Below are 12,650 nucleotides of genomic sequence, written 5' to 3' on the forward strand. Positions count from 1 at the left end.
TTTTGTAGTACTACAATAGTACTACTAACAGTTCGGTCCCCACCTCTCCTATCTTTTTTCTGTGCGGTGGTCTCTGCCCTCGACTGCGGAGTCCTTGCACATATAAGGTTACGTTGAAGTAGTAAATGTGGGAGAGATAGAGGGGAGTGGCTGGAAAATGAGGAATACTTACAAATAAATGGGAGGAGGAGATAAGGTGGGGTTTAGCGAGGGCTTGGGAGAAGTTTAGGGAAATAAGGCCATTCAACCCCTAAAGGGTAATCATTTGCTAGTCACAAAATGCACTTCTAAAGTTACTACAGACAAAAAGGGGCGCACGAGAGTAGTAAATTACTCCAGCTCAGAGCTGGAGTTACTCCAGCACCACACATGGCCAACCACTGGTACTGAACACCCTCCCACATAATGTAATGAAGGAAATGACTTAAAACAAAACTCGTACTAAATAATGTTAAATTAATTAAACTAAGTAAATATAAATAAATATAATTTAGTGTTAAAATTAAAAAAAAGTTAAACAGATGTATTATTTAATTATGCAATATTTTAATATTCTGTTTAAATTAAAAAAAATAATGTACAATTAATCTTTAATAAATATATTTAAATTACATTGAATTAATTGTATACACCACCTTCAATAATTATTAATACATTTAAAAAATGTAGGTGGAAGTTTATTTTATCATTAAAACCTCAGCAAAATAATTTTAATTTAACTTATTTAAATTAATGAAAGATTTAATTCAAAATTATGTTAACAGTGCTGTAGCATTTTTTTTTTATTCTACATTTAAACTAAATATGTACAAATAATTTACATTGATATTTAACATAAAAATATTTTACTATTTGTTAGTTTTTACTATACATTATAAGCGAGCCTCAGCAGTCAGGGGAGAGATCTCTATATTATAAAGTATAACAAAAAGTAAACCAGTTTACTAACTTGGAAAGCGTTTGTAAAAATATTTGTCTGTTAAATATTATTGTAAATGCATTCTACATATTTATTTTATATGTAAAGCAAAAGAAGACATACTGCAGCACTATTAATCTAATTTTTAATGAAATCTTCAAATAATTTAAATATATTGAATAAAAGAAAAAATATTTTTCTGATGTTTTAATTAAAAAATAAGTTCTTATTATGCATTGGTAATTACTAACATGTTGTATAGATTTAATTATGTTTTATTACAATTTAGGTACTGATTCCGATCCGGTAAAACCCGGGTACAAATGGTCGTACGGAGTGTTTTTTCCGTCCGACTCGTACCTGGGAAAAACAGCTTACAAACTCGCAAGTACGATTCGCACGGAAATACCATTTCCGTACGAGTCGTAAAAAACACCGACCGGCCAAAAAATACATACAAATCTGAATCTGGACGGCGCATACGCGATGTCCGGACGGAGTCAGGCAGCGTTCTACGGACCAGCAAGTACGATTCGTACCCACAGAACTTCGCAGGGCAATATTTTTACGGGACCCAAAAAGTGCCGGAAAAGCTAAGTACGCCACGATGCACAACGAAAAGGGGGCCCGGTACGCACCGTACCCCCATCCCTACACGTCCGCACCATACCCCAGCATCCCCCCCATGTCCACGCCATACCCCCAGCCCCCCGTATGTACGGTGCGTACCACCACCCCCCGTATGTACGGTGCGTGCCCCCCGTATGTACGGTGCGTACCACCACCCCCGTATGTACGGTGCGTACCCCCCGTATGTACGGTGCGTACCACCCCCCCGTATGTACGGTGTGTACCACCACCCCCCGTATGTACGGTGCGTACACCCCGTATGTACGGTGCATACCACCACCCCCCCGTATGTACGGTGCGTACCCCCTGTATGTACGGTGCGTACCCCTGTATGTACGGTGCGTACCACCCCCGTATGTACGGTGCATACCACCACCCCCCCGTATGTACGGTGCGTACCCCTGTATGTACGGTGCGTACCACCACCCCCCGTATGTACGGTGCGTACCCCCCGTATGTACGGTGCGTACCACCACCCGCCCGTATGTACGGTGCGTACCCCCCGTATGTACGGTGCGTACCACCCCCCCGTATGTACGGTGTGTACCACCACCCCCCGTATGTACGGTGCGTACACCCCGTATGTACGGTGCATACCACCACCCCCCCGTATGTACGGTGCATACCCCCTGTATGTACGGTGCGTACCCCTGTATGTACGGTGCGTACCACCCCCGTATGTACGGTGCATACCACCACCCCCCCCGTATGTACGGTGCGTACCCCTGTATGTACGGTGCGTACCACCACCCCCCGTATGTACGGTGCGTACCCCCCGTATGTACGGTGCGTACCACCACCCGCCCGTATGTACGGTGCGTACCCCCCGTATGTACGGTGCGTACCCCCCGTATGTACGGTGCGTACCCCCAGCGCTATGCGCTGGGGGTACGCACCATACATGCGGGGGGTACGCACCGTACATACGGGGGGTGGTGGTACGCACCGTACATACGGGGGGTACGCACCGTACATACGGGGGGTGGTGGTACGCATCGTACATACGGGGGGTACGCACCGTACATACGGGGGGTGGTGGTACGCACCGTACATAGGGGGGGTGGTGGTACGCACCGTACATACGGGGGTGGTACGGCGCGGACATGGGGGGGATGCTGGGGGTAGGCTGCGGATGTACGCGGGAGGAGTGGGAGGCTGGGGGGGGGCCGTACGACTCGTACCCCTCGCCCAGGTGTGCCCAGGGTAGGGGTGGTACGCAGTTTGCTCCGAACGGGACGTTTTACATGCGGTTGTATATTCGGACGGAGCGTATTACCTGCGTTTGTGTATTCGGACGGACGGTATGGATCGTACTTGTGCGCTCGGACTTCAGTTTTATGAATCGTGCGTAAAACTGTCCGGGGACGTGTCGTGGACTTTTACCGATGTCATTCGTGTGTATTTTCCACGTACGAATCGTACTTGCCCGTTTGTACGGGACTTGTACGATTCGTACGTAAAAAAATACAGATACGATTCGTACGGGATTTTTTTTTTCCGGATCGGAATCGGCACCTTAATGTGAGGGTATCATTAAAATTCAAAAAGGTTGTTAAAAAGTTTTATATTTAAATTATAAATATATTTTGTTTTTGACATATTTTTAACATTAAATCATGTTTATTTTTTTCTTAACTATTTTAAATAACTTAATTTATATTAACATTAATTCCTGTGTGGTTATATTTTAAGTATCTACTTCCATTATTTTCTGTGTGAGAGTGTTGTAGTGTCAGTGATTGGCATGTGCGGTGCTTGACTTACCCCAATTATTTTTGACCATAGTAAATTACACTAATACATTTGTCACCACCCCCTATTTCAGGGGGTGGAGATGCCTAAGTCTACACTTTTCAGTAACTTTGCACTTGGATTTTGTAAATAGCCAAAAGTTACTCCAAAGTGTAAGAATAAACTAACACATGTAACTTGCACACAAGTGTAAGTTACCTTTCTAAGTAGTCCAGAATGTGTTTAATGTGCATGCCTCCAGTATCTCTTAGAGAGTTGTGCAGATGCCTTCAAGCAGTCTTATAATTTTAACAATTCTAGTTCTCATCATGGCATGGTAAAAATAATCCATTTCCATTTCCAAAAGATTTAATAATTTAACACAGTAAATCAAGGTTTCACCAATGGACAGGGCTACAACAAGGCGGCATAGGAATGCTCAGTTTGTATACTTATGAAAAAACACAATCCTTATTTAGAATTTGATTATACCTGTGACATAGCAGTAAGATGAACATAGTATATCATTGCCCGTGAACTATAGATTCCCAAGAGTAGTCACAAGGGGAAGTCAAGAAAGTACCCAAGTGAAATGAGATCACTAGTGCAGATATTAGCAATAGAGCATATTCATCAATGTGAACAATGCCATATTTTATGTTAGGAACAACTTAAACCCAACAAGAATGTGGACATTCTTTACCACACCAGGGAATCACATGCATTATATTATATGACAATAACTACTTGTACCTAACCAATACATAACAGAGTAAGGCTAGGTAAGTAGAATGGACAAATATAATAGTTATTTAGTTTAGGTAGATGAAGTGGAGGTAAAGCTAAATAATATACTCACCTTGACAAAGTAGTGGTAATCAATATATTTAATAAAATACATTTGTAAGCCAATAATATTCTACAAAGGCTATTTAGCAGAGGAGTATTTGGTCCGTATAGGCCTATCTGACAATAATGAAGTTTGCTTTGTGAATGAATTTTTCCGATACATATTTTATAATTGTTTATGGCCAGTTCAGTTTGTCATAGACCTCAGAGTGGTTGCAAAGCGTACATTATCAGATGATAAGGGTTTCAGAGAAGTACCAGAGGTGTTTCTCAATGGCAAAGACAAGCTATACTGATAATTGTGCATAGCATAAAGAGTGAAAATAGTGAATTTTGCCAGAGGCAGTTAAAACTCAGTGCAAGCAGAACCAGTGAAGGCTCAGATGATTATCCAAAGGGCATTCGGAAATTGACCGAAACTCCCCCACCAATTGTATGTCACTATAATGTGCTTCAAATGTCGACCTTTAAAAAATATACTATTCACTATACCATTTACAACTACATTGTCTTGACATATATCATATGCTATTTCTAATTCCACATCTACGTAACTTAAAAATTTAGTCCCAATCAATATAGTTAATGCACCCCAAACATTAGTAAAAACAGAGTATTAATTCAAGCTGACAGCACATGAGAAGCAACGTGTCAGAGCTTGAGCCAGCAGGTCCCATACGTGATATAGCAAGAAAGTACCCTGTAGAAGCTTATCAAATGGTCCATTATATAAGGGACAAAGTACTAACTGCTGTACTTAAAAGGATATTTCATTGCCATGAAAGGGGTTCCATAACCATATAGAGGGACGAAGCCGAAGGCTGAGTTCCTTTATAGGGTAAACGAACTCTGAGGTGGCTTGCAATATCTTTTTTATGTACCACAGTGGGTACTTTATCCCATATACTACATGGTCACACCATCACCTTTCACACAAACCACTTAAAACCTAGATGCGTAGCTCTTGCTTATGTTTACAAACAGGTTGGAAGGTTGGAAAGGGGGAAGACCCATCTCAGTCCCTCTCCCAGCTTCTTGATAAGACTGGAAGCACAGTCCTAAAGGAAGCTGACACAGTCTTGTAGATTCCGCCCCTGCTGCTGTGTGGCTTCTCATTGGCTTTAGGGATGTACTGATTGTGTGACCTGATAGCCACATTTAATCAGGTATACTTTGCCGTCTGAGTCTGCCAAATAATATGGATTGTGTCTGTGTGAGGGTATTGTAGTTGAACTATACCCACCCCTCAGACATGTCCATTCCAGGCATTCACATTGAGTGTTGTGTTTAAACTGCACTCTATAGTTGGATCATGCCTCACCCCCTCTTTTAAATCACTTGCATGTTTTCACTTCACTGAAAAAACAACCAGCTTTGCTGTAATCAGGCGTCAAAGCACACCTCAGAGGCATTCGGCTTCCAGGGCGGGAACCCAATGATGAAGCAAATAGGTTAGTGAATGAGGGTTATTATTAAAAAAACTGAAGGTTCTCCCCTGCAATTCTGTAACTGAGAGACTCCATAGGGTCATATGTTGGGTAAACAAGTACTTGCTCTTGTTGTTTGGTAGATATAGCGAAGGAAAGATGAGCGAGTAGTCTTTCTCTCTCTCTCTTTTTTTTCTGTTTATAACCTCTCCTGTCATCAGCAGCCTGGAGACAAGGCAGAGAGGGCTGACCTGAGCACTGGCAGTGTTCATGGAAACCTGAAAGTCGTGCTTTCGTGAGCACAGTTCAGTTAAATATTTAACATTTACGGTGCCTCACAGGAGTCAGGGCTGTGCCCTGAAACCCCTGATAAGGTTTTGCTGCCAGTGGAGGGGGAAATATCCATAACAGCTGTTAACAGATGGAATTAGAGGAAACTGGCTTATTCTTGCTTTTCCAAATGCCACTAATTAAAGAGCACAGAAGATCACAACTTTGTCTGCAACAATCACAGCATGGAGAAACATACAAAACCCCAGGGTCAACAAGTTTTTTTTACTTATCCATTATCCTGGTGAGACAAACTCTTAAACATTCATCATTGTCCAGGTTGAATGAAGGTGTTTGAAAACTAACTTCACACATTTGTCTGTTGGCACAAAAGTGTATTTATACAAAGGATGGCACATTCTTAGTTGCAAAATAATTTGAATAAATTAACCTTTAAAGGGGCCATCCAGTGAAAACAGAAAGTTTGTTCTCTTACCCAATCTTGCACAATCAATAATCAACACCAAAAGGGATTCTTGAATGTCCTATTTATATGTTGTCTTTTTGAGTTGTAAACCCTAATAATAAATCTATTAAACAACATTCTCAAAATCAAAAACTCGAAGGGAGTGGTGGTGCAGGGATTCTGCCTTGAAAACAGAACTATGCCTCGGACCACAGGATGTCAGAATGTAGGGACTGATTCCCCATACCCCATCAGTACCCATGGGCCCATATCCGACTAGCTCATAGCGCCTTACCTGCCCTCTTTAAAATCCCAGAGTAACAGGTAAATTGGCACCCCAGAACACAACACTCTAGTTCTCCAGGGATCCATGGAAACAGATCATCACCTTTCCTTTTCTCACTCATGCATGTCAATAATAAACAAAAGAAAGACATGAGGAAGTTTACAATATTTATAATATTTATTGAAACTATCATGCTCTATTATGAAGCAATTGTGCTGCAACTAGAAAACATATGCATGCCAGCAAAGTGAATAGCATTACAAGTAAACTAAATATAATGAGAAGTCCTATCATGGTAACTGATATATCTGCCTCAGCCTATCCTCACTATGTGGGCACAAATATTTCAAGATCTCTGGGATTAAAACCTGCTCCCCATACCTGTCATGTGTTAGGTAATCTGCAACGCAGCTTGCGCAAAGCTTGCACGTTCATCTCAGGAGTAAGTAAGTAAATTTATTATGCATAATTAATTAAAATCATTGCATATGGTGATCATACAAAGAAAGCACGATTTCTTATTAATATAACTTTTGTACATATAAAATGAGAAAAACAATATTCTAAAAATCAGAAGATATTATACAATACAAAAAGAGAAAAGGTTAATATTCTTAAAATGTGCGAATAGGAGAAATGTGTCCATCATCAGAGGAATAGTCTCTGTTTCCCTAAGCCATTTGGGATTCTTTTTAGATATTTAATCTTTTCTCTGTAATATCCAGAAATTTTGTAAGGCGACAATTTAATTGAGTGACGGTCGGATTGAAACATAGAAGTATTGCTTGTCTGCAGGACCTCACACCGTGCTGTATAAAAAAAGGCTTTAATAAAGATACCCTTATGTCTTTCAGTTTGTCACATATGCAGATAATGTGGATAATGTTCTCTTCGCCCAGTCCACATAATCTACATTTACAGTCTAGTCCTGTTCTTTTCCATGGCGGCAATAGAACTTTTATGGGTCCAACCCCCAATCTTAACTTCAGGAATGTTTGTTTTGTATGCATCTTTATTCCTAGATTTAGATAGGTTTGAGGATTGCCATTTTTATAGTTGTTAATAACTGTCCATCCATGAGCTCGTCTTGATAGTGCTTCCTTGTCTAGTGCGAGGGAGATGCTTCTTATTGCCTTTGTTGTTAGTTTTTTTAAAACAATATGGGACGCTGAAGTATTCCATAGGTTCTCTAAACCTAATTTCTCAATTGAATCTTTGAGATATTTGTTAGTTGGAGATTTGCTGGTTCGTGTTATCTCTGTCCATAAAAGGTTGTTTAAAGTACCTTTTTCAGCTAGTCTGATTTTATGCCAGCTTTTTACGTAGGCTCCCATTCTCTCCACTATTTGATTTTGTACACCGAATTCCAGTCGAAGTTGGGCTGCAGAAACATATCTAGGAAGTTGGAATATCGAACGATATGAGGTTGTTATTATATTATTTAACGTCAAGGCGTCTCTCCCTCTCATTTGTTCACTCCCATATAAGATTGTAGGCTGAAGTTTGGCTCTCAATATTTTTAAAAAAGGTTCCAGGGAGAGATCTGGTAGCAGATTCTTCAATGGTTTGAGTGCCAAACAGGTTGTCATCCCTTTTTTCCTTAAGGTCTCCAGCTGTGGTTTGCATGAGTTGTTATGATCCAGGAGGATACCCAGGTACTTATAGGAAGTGGCTTGCTGTATTCTTTGCCCATCAAGGTACCATCTTGGCGTAAACTTTTTGTGGTAATTAACTGCCATAATCTTAGTTTTTGTATAATTTATTTTTAAGATGTTTCTTTTTGAAAATCTATTGGTTGTATCCAGAAGTCGTTGTAGGCCAATAGGAGTGCAACTGAGTAAAACTAAATCATCGGCGTAGAGCAAGTTTGTCAAGGTTTTTCCTCCTAGCGATGGACCATGAGATGAACATCTGTCCAATTCTTCAGGCAAATCAGCCATAAAGAGGTTAAATAATACTGGTGAAAGGATGCATCCTTGCTTAAGGCCTTTGTTTGTTGGAATCTTCTCGATAATCGCGAACCTTCTCCTAGTTTTATCCTAATCCACGTATCTGTGTATAGGTGTCTAAGTTGGTTCAAGAGTGGGGAAGGAATCCCCCATTTTGGCAGTTTGATCCAGAGTGTATTACGGTCCACATGATCAAATGCTGCTGCATAGTCTATGAAGCAGGGATACAATGCATGGTTTTTTTCTCTTGCGGCATCCATAAGTATGGACAGGGCCATGATGTTCGTTGTCGTTCCTTGGCCTTTTTGAAAACCAGTCTGCGTTATAGGAATGATGTTGTTTTCAGCTGCCCAAGTTCTTCTAGAAGGATCCCTGCATAATATTTGGCCTCTACATCTATTAGGGCAATTAACCGATAGTTGTTTGGATTATCGCGCCCTCCTTGTTTATATTAGGCCTGGGCTAAATTTCCGTTCCGCTCGCGGAAATTGTGATAATTTGACATTTTCGCGTTCCGCGGAGAGCGCGAAAATGTCAAAATTTCCGCATTCCGCAGCTTAGCGATAATTTGTTTCTTGCTTGCGCTGTAAAATAATACATTCTCGCGCACGCACGATCGCCTTACCTGAATCCCCGCGTTCGCCGACAAGTTTTCCCGATCCGGTCGCGCTCTCCACGAGATGTTGGATTGTTGGTAGCCATTTGCGCTGTCTCGCTACAGTTCGCGCCCGCAGTAATGTCATTGGTCGCGCGATCACGTCTTTCTTCTCGCGATCATGCACCGCGAGAAGAGTGAAAACAAGATGGCCGCGCCCGCAAGCAACCGCATGGGTAAGTTGGCGAGTCGCGACCACGCAGAAAATACCGTGAACGTGCGGGAAAAAAACTTCTGCATCTTCGCGATATTTCCGCTTTTTTTTTGTGAGATTTTTTACATTTTCGCGATAATTTGCGAAAGTCACTTTCGCAAATTCCGCCCACCCCGAGTTTATATATCGGGCTTACAATTGACCCCCTCCATGAATCTGGTAATTTCGTATATGTTAGAGCGTATCTATAAACTGGCTCAAGAACTTTACTCCAGAAATCGGGATCTTGTTTAAATAGCATTGGAGGTATTCCATTAGGACCAGGTGCTCCTGATCTCCTACCTTTGGCTATTTGTTTCCTGATAAGTTGTAATTCTATGTCGGGATTCACTTCAGTTGAGCTCAATGTGTTTGTTTTAATCCACTGTTCTTTATTCTGTTCTGGCAAATGGAGAATTTTGTGTTTTGCCTCGCTTGTCTTTATTTTACTAATCTCTGGGGCTAGTATAAAGGCAAAATTACTACTTGTTGCACTTGTTATCTGGGATTCCACAACTAGTTCCGAATCGTTAAAGTGTTTAAATAAATAATTATTCCATGCTGCTTCCGTAACGTTGGAGCTTATCCCATGGTGTCCTGGTCTCTGCAGCATTGTAACCTTTTGCCAAAATTTGGCACTGTTTTTTTGCTTTGCATCATAGTACAGTAATGCCCACGCTTTATGATCTTTCTCTTGCTTAGCTACCCATCTCCTTTGTTTTAATATTTTCCTTGTTTGCCGCAAGGTATTTTGCAGTTGCCAATTAAATCGGTGTTTACGTAATTGTTTCAATGTTTGATTTATAATTCGGGTCAATCTCTTGATCTCCGGGCATTTCACTAATTTGTTGGAATTATATGCGGCTGGCTTTTCCTTCTTCTTTAATTTATTTGGAAATGTGTCGCCGATAGATTTTGTGAAATTGATCCAGTGTTCTAAAGGGTTGCCACTCTTTTCGTCCGTTTGTGCATAGAGTTGTTTTGCGGTTACAGCTATTATCTCTATATTTTCCGAGTTGCATCTTATTCGCTTGAGATTAATAGTACTAGTTTGGGCTATTTCTGCAGTTGCTAAAAATATCTCGGTTGGATTTGCTCCCAGGGTTAACTCTTGGGGAAAATGATCAATAAGATCATTACTTCCAATCTCAAATGCAGTTATATTATTAAAAAGACCTAGGCTCATAAAGGTATAGTCCAAGTGTGTTGAAATTTTGGTCGTGTGGAAAGTTGCCGCCGGTGGTTGATCCTCGCTAAAGCGGCCATTCAGAGCCCTCATATTACGATGCTCTAATTCCTGAAGAAGTTTTTTAGCTCCGTAAGTAATTTTGATTTTAGGGCCAGAAACTTGCATTGGTATGTCCCAAGCGTCAGATATCTCTTGTATAAAATCTGAGGTTTGGGACGTTTCTATGAGGTGCATATTAAAATCTCCGGCAAGAATTATATGGTCCGTTATTTCCTCTTCCATCAACCTGTCTAATTCAGCAGGTAATTCTGAGATAGCTTTTTTCTTCCCGTTTGGGTGTAAATAGATGTTTATTATTATTACTGTCTGTATTTGTTTGTCTATTTTCAACGCTATTTTTATGGCCTGCACACCATTTGGTGGTGATATTTTAATAGTTACTGGTATTGTTTCTCCGATAGTTGTTACTGAGGTCAATATCGATAATCCTCCTGAGCTACGACCTAGATTGGAGGTCTTAGTTGCTAAAGCCTCAGTCTCAGGGCTTTTCCTTCTGAAAGAATTCTCCACTCTAAATGTAAAGGGAAAATCTCCGTGTATATGATAAGAGATGCTCTACTTGGAAACAGCAGCTGGTCTTTCCGTATTGTGTCTAAATGACAAGCTATGGTACTGACAGCAAAAACAGGGCCCGTTATTGTTTGACCTTGTACAAAGTGTTCAGATTGTGCCCCAGGGAATGAACTGAATGTTAAAGAAAGTTTGGTGAATTTCTAAAATAACATTGTGGCACAAAAACAACGTGCTGTGTGTAATGTGTGCAAAGCAGAAGTGGCCTACAACCTGCAGTCAGGCTAAAATAAGGGAGAAGTGAGTGGGCCTTAAAGGACAGTGGTGTATGTCTAATTTACAGGTGGGATTTGATATGATGATGATGAGCGGAATGTATAGAGTGATTAGATGCCCCTATGAGTGTACTGGTGCTAGTCTAAGCAACAAGTAACTACTGCAGGGCGAGAAGCCATGTTTTTAGCTTCTTTTTAAAAATGTGTTCAAAGCTCTCCTGCCTCAAATGCAGGGGGGGTTTATTCCATTCAACAGGATGAGGAAGGAAAAAGAGCACCCACCGGTCTTTACCCTAGTCGACATCTGTAAAAAACATTGACATCTGCAAAAAACTGTTGGTGTTGTGTCCACCTACCTCTGTGTTCCCTTACCCCATTTACAGGACAGGTCATAGCCTCCTTTCAGATGGTGGAGTCACCACCAGTACCATCATTGAGAAAACTGTCTGTGTTTGAGGGACAGCAGAAGGTGGTGGTAGACTAGTCACTCAAATTCGAGTTGTAGTGCTGTCACCATTTTTCGCTGTTACCATGTCCATTACAGATAAACATTTAGACAAAGTTCTCTCACATAACTGAACAAAGATGAGGATGAATTGCTGAGAGAAAACTCCTAAAAATGTTGTGGACACTTCTAATAGGGTACTCGAAGTGGACAGCCCACTCCGTGCATACATTCTCAGTACCAACTTTATGGAGAGTAATTCCACCATGACTGTATACCATGATGGAATTCCTGTGATACAGACTTTTTCCACGCTAGTGGAAATGATCAAGGGAAAATAGTCCTGCTGTAACATCTGTGATATTCAAATGCAGTGAGCCTACCTCTGCCGATGAGACAGAGGTTTCCTCAGTCATACCAGGGTACTGGCAGCAGGACCTCAAAAACCTAAAAATGCACTCTGTCTCAGAATTTGGAGATCAGCAATGCACTTAGTTTGAGTTTGGTGGACATCACACCCACATGCTGGTGTAGAAGTGACTCTCACCTCTGTCCATCCTGTGGACATCCACACTACTTGGAAAGAATCATTTATTGAAAGTGTTCCTGGGACAGCACCAGGAGGAGCACTTTTGTCAAACCTGAAATGTCAGCTGGGTCAAGCATGGTGGATGGAGGCCAGTAAAAATGGGGCATGCCTTCTAACATGGTGGTCTTTTGGAAGATGTGCTACTGGGTGTGTAGTTTCTGATAGCAGAGCCAACTGAGCAGTGGCAGCTCCTCCGCTAAAGAGGAG

General features: G+C 41.2%; 1 protein-coding gene across 1 annotated transcript in view; it reads left to right on the plus strand.

The window, feature by feature from the left end:
* LOC146786151 (cytochrome P450 2J2-like) overlaps window positions 1-12,650 on the plus strand; it is a 110,569-nt gene that overhangs the window by 27,941 nt on the left and 69,978 nt on the right. The window lies entirely within an intron of this gene.

Source organism: Triturus cristatus, chromosome 11 (assembly GCF_964204655.1).
Source record: "Triturus cristatus chromosome 11, aTriCri1.1, whole genome shotgun sequence".
NCBI classification, from domain to species: domain Eukaryota; kingdom Metazoa; phylum Chordata; class Amphibia; order Caudata; family Salamandridae; genus Triturus; species Triturus cristatus.